Below are 10,590 nucleotides of genomic sequence, written 5' to 3'. Positions count from 1 at the left end.
CAAAGATGATTATTGGTAAGAGAGTATTTTCTTACAATCAACAACTTTCTGTAATGATACTATATAGTAAGAAAAATATTTCTCTTTCCCAGTAGGCTTCTCTCATGGAGCATGTACTATTCTGGTCCTCTGGTTCTTGAAGGGGGTATGCATTGCAGTAAGAATTACTCCACATTATAAAGACCATTCGGCTCAATTTTTATCTATTCTTTTTTTCTCCTTTTCCATGGTGTATGGTGCGTGTTGTGCGAGTGTGTGCTTGTGTGTGTGTATGTGTGTGTGTGTGTGTGTGAAGGCCAGAGGTCAATGTCAGGTTTCTTCTTCAATTGCTTCTCTACCTTATTTTTTGGAGCACTGTCTCTCACTGAATCTAGAATTTTCTATTTTTGGGCTTAGATTGCCTAGCCAGCAAGCTCCAGGGTTCTGCCTGTCTCTGTGCTCCTGGCACTGCCATCACAAATACACTTCTCTACCCAGCTTTTATGTGGTGCCTGGCATCTAAACTCAGCTCCGTGCTTGTACAACAAGCACATCACATGAGTGAGCTCCATGGCCATTTCCCTTTCATGGTGAAAAGATCTTATATGTTCCCACACTGTACTTTCACAACAAATTAATTTTTAATACTGCAAAGAAATCCTTGGTGATTTGACTTAGTCAATGGCCAGATTTAAATCTGAGTGTTTTTGTTAATACACAAGAACCGAGCTCCCACAGGGTAAGATGAGAGATACCTGGACTGTAGATTTCATTTTTAAATGATAAAGCTTCATCTCCCTAACTTGAGTGATGCACATACATTTTTTATTGCTTCATTGTGGTTATTTGTTTTAGGCCACGTTTTCTCCTGTCACTTAGAAGAACACACATGATTATCTCGATTGGGTAGACTTCTCAGAAATAAGTATTGTGCATGTCTTGGTTCTTCATTTTGAGCATTCCTTTTCTCTTTTTCTTGATTCAAGATTGCACTGTTGTTCACTGCTCTTTCCTCTTAGTCTTCCAGCCCAAGAATCTTTTGTTGTTCCCTGATTTTATATGACTTCATTCAATCCCAAAGTGTATGTAGTCAAAGAAGTATCTGTCCATTCTGTTCTTGGATACTAGTTTTCTAGCATTGGTACATATCAGACATTCAGAATGGTCTCCCACATGTCTTTTTACAGGCACTGCTGTTTATTTTTTTGTGATAGATTTTGAATGTGTTTTCTTTCTCTCTTCTTTTAGTTTTTTGAGTATAAACATGTTTAAACCTGTGGATCTTTCTACCACTCATATTTTCCTAGAGGGCATTATGTCACTCTCTGTAGTAGGGAGGTGACCTTACTGTGGCAGTTTTGGCAGTATTACATTACTTAAAACAAACAGTCATGAAAATTTCAGTCATTTTTGTAGTGTTGATTATCAACTTGAGAGCATGTGGGAGCTCCCAGGAGGCAAGCCTCCAGGTACATCTGCTTTTTAGGAGTAGGTTTGCTTCTGTTGGGACAATGAAAAGTGATATTGACGAGTTTGATCAACCTGGGAAACCCACCCTAAAGGTGGAGAGCTCTGTTCCCCTTGAAGCTTTGTTCTTAGGCTCTATAAAAAGCAAAGAGTAGCTGAACGTGGGAATTCACTGGTCCCCTCCCCTTTTTGACTGTGGCTGCAATGTGAACCACTCTCTGAAACATTTGCTGCATTGATCTGCCCACAATGATGGAGTGTACCTCAAACTGTGAACCAGAATAAATCCTTTCTGGCTAAAACTGCCTTTGTTAGCCACAGAAAAGTTTGCCTGAGTTATAGCAACTAAGAAAGGTAACCAAGATAGCTTTTTCCATTTGAAAGTTTTCTTGCATTGCTGGTGATTATTAGCAGAATAACATCTCATATGTTATCTTAAGCATTGCATAAGAGCTTTTGATATTACACATGACAAGTGACCCATCTTTCTTTAATTTTCCTCCATAAATGGCTCTTAGCTGTTCTTTATTCACCTCTATGGATTTAGAAAATTTCTTACATCTTCTTGCTTCTCTTCTGAAAAGGCAAAAAGTCACCTAAACATATATGGGATTTCATTAAACCATTCCATTTTAAGAAGAATTAAAATCAACATTCCCAATCAACCTTCCATTTTCAATTTTTATAGTTTCATTTGCTTCCATCCACTTTCACTATTTTGTAGTAGAACATATAGTTTCTTTTTCTCTTAGTTAATGGTGAAAGATTTTGAGACTATTAAGCTAGCTTTGTTTATAGACACATATTGTGTGGGTGAGTCCTAAATATTCAGTTGTATTTAAATTTGTCTCTGTCTTGTAGAAAGCTTATAGGGACAAATTAATAACTAATTTCAAGATAAATTAAACTTATTAAATGAATTAAGTTATTAAATAAGTTTAATGACATTTCAAATCCAAGTAAAAGAGAAATTTGTATATAAGAACCACCCCATATAGGAATATCAAATATTAGTTATTTCACTAAGAAATATATAATAATCTCAGTTGATGAAAAATGTATATATTAACATTTATTCTTTAATTTTTTTTTTAAATAATGCCTTCTCAAAATGTATGAAAATAAATTTCTAGTTTCCTACTGTGGTTAAGAACAAAATGAAATTGCTTGTTGTCAGTATTCTTGCTTTTGTTCAGAAAATTCTAGATATTTTAATAGCACATTCACTTAATATATCTATTGAGAATTAAAGAATCCATAATCATCATTCTCAGATTTATTTATATAATGTCTAGAAATTCTGAAGGTTTTGTTTTATTTTTTTATTTTATTTATTTATTTATTTATTTATTTTTGTTTTTCAAGACAGGATTTCTCTGTATTGCTTTGGAGCCTGTCCTGGAACTAGCTCTGTAGACCAGGCTGGCCAGAGATTTGCTTGCTGAAAGTCTGAACTATTTTTTAATAACAGACACAATTAAGTAAAATTTTCCTTTATTATAATGGGGAATATTCAGGGGTATTATGAAAATTACATTCAAAATGCAAAATTAGCTATTCGAACAGAAGAATGCCCCTTTTTCATCCTTCTCTACTCTCTCCCCTTCTTTTCTTTCTCTCTGATTTCCTTATTGATGTTTTCTCTCAGTTATATGTGCCATAATCTTCTGCTAATTTTCTTTAAAAAAACAAACACACACACATAACACTTACATGCATTCATACATTGCATATGACTATTAATTTTAACTGTTACCATGACACAACTGACAATCACCCAGGAGGGAGGGCTTCAATGAGGGTTGTCTTGATCAGATCACCTGATAACATTGAATTGCTGTCTCTTCTGAAGTCTTGGAAAAGGAAATCTAATTTTTTATATGAACAGAATACCTTACTAAATATAAATTTCTTAAATTACATTCTTTTCCCAAATATTACTAATAGTCCATTGTATCCAATTTTTGTTACTCATATTATTTTTAACCTTTTGTTTGTTTGTTTTTTTGAGACAGGGTTTCTTAGTAGCCTTGGAGCTTGTCCTGGATCTAGCTCTGTAGACCAGGCTGGCCTTGAACTCAGAGATTTTTCCTGCCTCTGCCTCCCAAGTGCTGGAATTAAAGGTGTGCGCCACCAATGCTTGGCGAGACTTTTAAATTTTAAAACTTATTTTGATTTCCCCCTTTGCTTCATTTATTTAAGACAGATTCTTTTCTCATACAATATATCTTGATTGCAGTTTCCTCTCCCGCTACTCCTCCAAGTTCCTCCCCACTCCCTCCAGCCCCTTCCTAGAAAACAAAACAAAACAAAACAAAACAAAAACAAAAAGAAAAAACAGAGCTTCTTGAAGGTAACCAAACATGGTAAAATAAAATATAATAAAATAAAACAAAGCCACCACATGGGGGCTTTAGAAGGTACCCCAAGAGAAGAAAAGAGCCCCAAGAGCGGGCATAAGAATCGGAGACTGTTCACACACTCAGCAATCCCATAAAAATATGAAGCTGAAAGCTATGACATATACACAAAGGACCTGGTGCAGACCTGAATATGATTTTGCTTCATGTAAAAAAAGGTTATTCTTTGGCGATTTAATACATTTATACACTACGGTCTGGTGATACCCATTCTTTAACCTCCTTTTCCTCTTCCCACCCTTCCCCTATATTTCCTCCTCTAAAAATCCCCACCCCACTGTCATGTGTGGCCTATGTTGTGGTTTCTTTACAATGCACTATAACATCTGTGATGGATATTTTTTCAGATACTTTGGGGTTATTCTTCCTTCCTGCAGTTAAAGATTTGCTGTGGTGTATTACTTTTCCTTGTATTTCCTTGATCACAGACAGCCCAGTCAACCTTAATTTCATTCCTATCATATCAACTAAGTCACCGGCTCTGTCTTTTATTCTATTTTAAAAATACCTCTCTCATACAAGGCAGGCCATTGTTTCCCAAGCTTTCTTCCTAGTCTTCAATGAGAATATACCTTCTCTAGTATGTTTTTTTATCAAATATTGGAGCTTTTTTTTTCAGGGTCAGTCCCCTCTGCTGTGATAAATAGAGATTTCAGTTTTCTATTGAAATGCCGGCGTTCCAGTGTGTTTTATGCTTTATCTCATCATACAACAAGTTTCTTTAAAGTCATATAATGCTGTCATTCTCTCATCTCCCTAGAATGTTATTGACCTATTTTTGTCTTTATCTTAGCCCTGACTGTAATCTCCAACTCTGTTGCTGCTCTTTATTCAGTTTAAGTATTAGTCCTTTATCTTCTGACATTTCCCGCCTTCTTCTTACCCTCTGTGTTTTGTCTTTGGGTGTCTAGTACTGAACTTAAGTTAGATACTTAAATTTTAAATTCCCACTAAATCCCTATATTTTAAATTTTTGGACCTTATCTCTCCCTCCCTCCCTCCTCTGGCTCCCTCCCCTCTGCCTCTTCCGGTTGTTTTGTGGAGATTGGTGTCCCTACCTATGTAGCACAGGCTGGGCTCTGCCTATGCTCAGTTTGAACTTGAACTCATTCACTTGCCTTGGTCTTCAATTAGCCAGGATTACAGGTGCGTGAAACATTGTCTGGCAAACTCATTGCTCAACAAGACACTTAGTGTTTAGCCAACCTTAGGTTTGTTTCTTGTGTTTAGAGTCATAATTTAGTATCAGACCCAGAACTTAAGAGGATTTTGATCAACGCAATACAAATTATATCCTTGGGTATAGCAGCTTTTCCACATAAAAAAGGGTGGCATGATTTAATGGGAATAAAAACCATGAATAGCTTCCCACCCCTTCTTTTCATGTACAGCTTTACCCTAAGGTCCTAAGGAACTAACTGATAATCCTTATTCTCATGCCTCCTCTACTAGAGGGTGCTCCTGTGCATGTCCAGAAACAAAACCTAAATAGCTTTGTAACATTAGCCTTTGAGGAGAGTAATATCTGGGGTCTAAGGGTGAGGGGAGATTGACTAGCTTCCCTCTTTCATGGGAAAATAGCTGACTTTGTTTCACCAGACCCCAGAGGGATTCAGTTGACATGGATTTTGTCAGTCACCTTCAGAGTACTTGGCAGGTGGAACCAGCCTTAGATGCCTCCAAACACAATTTTAGTTTCTGCCTTTATTATTTAGAAATTTTGCATTTATCAGGTTTGGCCTTCATTTCTGGACAGAAGTTACAATATGCATTGTAAGTTTAGTTGCATTTGAGGCAAAGAACTGAGAAACCATACAAAAATTTTCAGGTGTAACTTTAACAAAAAAAAATACCTTTTTTTGTGAGCAATATGACAAATGGAAATATAAGTTATACTGGAAGAAAGCAGCTGAAGCCATTATTCTTTTATGGAGTACAAACCTGACCACATTTTGACAATTTTCCCACTTTTTCAATTTAATATATCTAGAATTGGCAAGAACAGCCTGATGGAAATACCACAGGGCTCAGAGAGTCTTTTTTCCCCACATAAGAGTAATACCTTCCATGCTTCCCTGGGTCTCTTTGCTTAAAGACAATTTTATTATTTAGCATTTATCAAACTGCCCAGTGCTATGTACTCTGAGAACACAAAAAATATGTGCATGACCCAAATCTTTTCCATGGGCATTCATACCTCACCAAAAACCAAGCCCACAATAATTGTGTAGTAGTTGGAGGGTTAGGGTGCTGGGCTAAGGCACGTCGGGGCTGACAAGCTGGTCCAACCCCACAGAGCCAAGTACAAAGTTATAAGGAAAAGTTTTAGTGACTCATCATTAAATACATCAAAATTGTTCTCATTATCACAAATAATCTTTCAGATATGTTTGTATTGATAAAATGATTCCTGTAATCTTTTCCATTTTATACGTTAGATTGAAATATGACTTTAAAGAAATGTATAACAAACATAAACATGTTTTATGATATAAATGCTTTTATCATAAAATTTATCAAACATATCCACATGCAGAGAATTGTAATGCAAGTTATATGTGGCAAATTTATAAATAATTTTTATATTTGCATACAGGATAGGAATGGTTTAGGCAAACAAGAATTGAAGTTCTATATATCTTATGCTCAGCTCTAAATCTGGGGGTCTGCCCTAAACATTTGATTAAGAATGGCAGGCTCTTATCAATATACCCATATAAATTATGGCTTATCCTGACTTACAGCAACAGGACATCCTTCATGTGGTCTATTAACCTGAGGTGAGCAGGGATTCTAGGTGAGAGCCATGAGCAAGAAGGCTATTTTTTAATGCTTCAGCTTATTCGTGTGTTGTGTTTCTTACTTGTAGCAAATAAAACTAAGTGGAGTTGGTCTTGGCATGAAAAGTCCTGACAGAAACAAGTTTAGGAAACCCAGACTAATCCAGAAGCCTGAATATTATTTCAACTTTGTGTCCATGTTCTTGAAGTACCAACCTCATCTCACCTCTAGTAAATTTGAGGATGTCTCAATCATAGCCTTGTTGCAAGATATCTACAAGCTCATTTAATAGCATGGTTGTTATTTAGCAAATACCCCAAAGACGCAGAAACCCCTCCTCTTCAGTGAGAATTTCACAAATAATTTGGTCCTCAGTGAGTGTGGTTAGCATAACCGACTTCAAACTCAGAGAACTTCAAATATGCCAATAATATCTAGCTAGAACTCTGGTTTGTATTGTGTCCACGGAGAAAAAGCTTTTTGGCTCCCAGGGCTCTGGGTGAACTGGAGTGGAATGGAAATGTAGTGGATTGGAGAGCTCATTCTATCTGTGATGCCTTTCTTTGGCATTTTCTGATTTCCAAACCAACTTCGGAAATCTGCACTTTGGTGAAAAATTTTTTTCACTTGATTCCCCAGTCCTAGTATTTTCCCTCTGTTATTTCTCAAGACGTAAAATATGAGTCAAGGAATTCCTTTGAGTTCCCACAGAAATAATGGCCAGGTAATTTTTTTTTTTCTGTTCTTCAGGAAACTTCCTTGGTAAGCAATACTTTGTAGCTCCCTGTGCTTGCAACCCCTTGGCAATCTTCAACTTAGAGATTCTGGAATGCTTTCAGTTTCCTTGGGGAAATAGTTGGCTCTTATGAGTCCCCTTTCCTTCCAGCATACAGTAGAAGAAATACATTATTTTGAACCCTTTTAAGGGACTTGTCTTGTCTCCTATAAAATCTTAACTCTTGAACATTTTACAACTCCTCCCTTTACCCCCCAGAGACATGAGCATTAGAGAAGCATCTACTGTCATTTTTATTGCTTGATGAAGTCCCAGGATAGCTAAGGATGCTCTGAAAACCGCAAGAAACTGTGTATTTCCCACCAACCACCAAAAAGAGCTTCAAGAAGTGTGGCTGGATGGTTTGAATGAGGAAATGGTTCCTGTGGTGCATGCTTGCTCCCAGCAGGTGGTGCCACTATTTCAGGAGGGGCTTTCACTTTTACAAAGTACAGTGGAACATTTGGGAGAGTAGGCCATTGGCCTTCCTGCTTTCCTGGCTGCCATGACAGAAATCTCCATTTCTACTGTCATTCCTACATGAAGAAGTGAGACCCTTTGAAACCATGAACCAGTGTAAATCTGCCTCTGAGGTTGGTTGAAGGTCTGGCATTCTGTTGTAGGGGAAGAAATTTCTGACTAACATAAATGTGTTTTTAATTTACCCAGAACATTTATAAACATCCTAATTATCATTTTTGATCATGATGAAAACTGATTTTTCCTGGAGTGTTATAGTTATCAGATTTTAGAAAAGAAAAGAGAGAGAGAGAGAAAAAAAAGAAGGAGACCAGCAACAACAAAGAAACCTTCCTAAGATCTGACTGATGTGTTCTTTTACTTTTAGAAATAGCACATTATTTTGTTTATTCTGGTAAATTTTTTGGGTAGTCTAAAAGTAAAGGAATATCCTACTGTGACTAATTTAAAATGCTACGAATAAGTTGAATTCTAGAATTGAATGAAAAAAATCAAATAACATATGTGTCAATTTTTTTTAGTATCCTGAAGTCCCTCAGAGACCTCTTTTAAAAATCTATTTAGCCCAAACTGACTTTGTGAAGCAAATTAACCAAGAGTATAAGACTAGACATATAAAATAATAAAGCATTTCATTATCAACAAGGTGATTGCAAAATTTGTTGCCTTTTGTGCATTCTGTCTCAGTATTTTATCTTACCCTTGAAACTCTTTTTAAAGCCCTTCTGGAACATGAATCAGTCCTTCTGGGCTCAAGAGAAACCCTCCTTAAACTGCTTTCTGCGGGACAGACAGGCAGCTGCTACTAACAGGTGCTGCCCAGGTCTCCCACCATCTCCCATGTCCTGTAGAAGGAGAATCCTGAAAATTTCCTGATCTCCCCTTCAATGAATTATGACCCATGGATTTGGATACATTATGGCAAAAGATACTCAGGGAATTTTTTTCTTCCTCAAAGAGCTCAAAACGCCCACTTTCTCGGTGCATTATTTATACAAGTGTGAGGTGTGTGTGTGTAATCAGTTTTGGTTTAGATCTTTAGGAACCATTGTGATTCTAATAGGTTTTGAAGACCACTCTCGGAGTTTTGCATTTATTTACTGAGAGATATAAATGCATAACAAAGGTACATAGACTTTCAAAGGTCCACGATCCACCCTTATGTTAGCTACTTTTTATAATGGCGAAAGACAGAACCAGCCATGAGAGGCAGGATTTACTTTCTACTTACGGTTGAGGAGGTATAGCACATCATGGTAGAAAAGGTACAGTGGCTCAACCAGGCTCAAGTCATGGGGACATTATCATAGATATTAATGGCAGGGAAATTGGGAAGCAGAAGGAAGCTTAACCTGAAGTAGGACTATGTCCAGTCATCAAAGGCTATACCAACTACTAACTCCACTAGCCAAACTTTATGTTTTTAAGCATCACATTTTTCTGGAGCAGCACAACCATTTAGGGACCTATAGGAGAACATTTACATCCACATAGCATTTGGCCCTAGATCCTTGCAGGCTTGTGTCACTGATGAGACAACTGCTATCAATACAACTTCAAGAGTTGTAACCACATCAGTACTGTTCAAAAAGTCTAAACTCTCAGCTGAGAGCCTTGTAAAAGTCAGAGAGCAAAAGGTATTCTTCCTTGACAGACAGCGTTTTGCTTGTAAAAGGGACTGAAAGACTGTGTGGTAAAGTTTTGAGCAAAGCAATACTGAAACCCAGTAAGGAAAACACCAAAGCCCAATCACTAGGACTGGCTGAGATCCACTTCTGCTGGATCAGCTGCTCAGCACGTGTGGTCTCTTGGGATGGAATCATCAGTGGCTACATTTTCTTGCAAAACATTGCACACTCTGTCTTTCCAGCACCTCTAGGTCTGCATTCCAACTTAGATGTCACCTTCATGTTGTCACACACAGCTTACTAGGCTTCTGTGGAGGGACTGCCTCATACTCATTGTCTGACCTAAGTGCTTTCTTTGGAAATAATAAGCCTTACTATTCTCATTACCAACCTTTCCCATTAATGCTCATTTTTAGTTATGAGAAAGGACTTTATTGGTTATGCACGGTTTAGGAGTGTACGGTCCTATAGTGGAAAAAGCATGATGTGGGTGGTGTTGAGGTATGGGGTTTAGGTTACAGAGGTTTGTATACAGTTTGCGTGTATATCAGAAAACCAAAGAGGTAGAGAGAGTTTTAAAGCAAAAGGAGCTAAGCTATAAACCTCAAAGCCCACCATATGTTCTACTTCTCTTCATTAGCCAGGTCTCTCCTCACAGGTTCTGTAACCTCCATATAAACTTAAAGACAAGTGTTAAAGCACATGAACTCTGTGGGGGAACACACCTTTCATTCCAACCATGACATGACTAAATCATGAAATCCATGCTTTAAAAAAATGTGGACAATTGCCAAAGAAAGATGGTGGTATTTTGGCTAAAGCAATTTGAAAAGTGGAAAGATTCAAATAATCAGAAGAGTAGAGAACAGCTTCCTCATGTATTAAAGCAATTATGAAACTAATTGTTAGAACAATCTAAGTACAGATTAGCTGTCATGAGAAATGCTACTTAAAGAGAAGCATAGTCATGAATTTTGATACAGCTTTTTCAGGATCATTCACAGCATCCTAAGAGCAGGTCCATTGGGGTTCTATGTTAAATATTGTTCAGAGAGTGTTA

Source organism: Phodopus roborovskii, unplaced genomic scaffold (assembly GCF_943737965.1).
Source record: "Phodopus roborovskii unplaced genomic scaffold, PHOROB, whole genome shotgun sequence".
Lineage (NCBI taxonomy): Eukaryota > Metazoa > Chordata > Mammalia > Rodentia > Cricetidae > Phodopus > Phodopus roborovskii.
The sequence above is the reverse complement of the archived record's forward strand: the minus strand, read 5'-3'. Positions refer to the sequence as shown.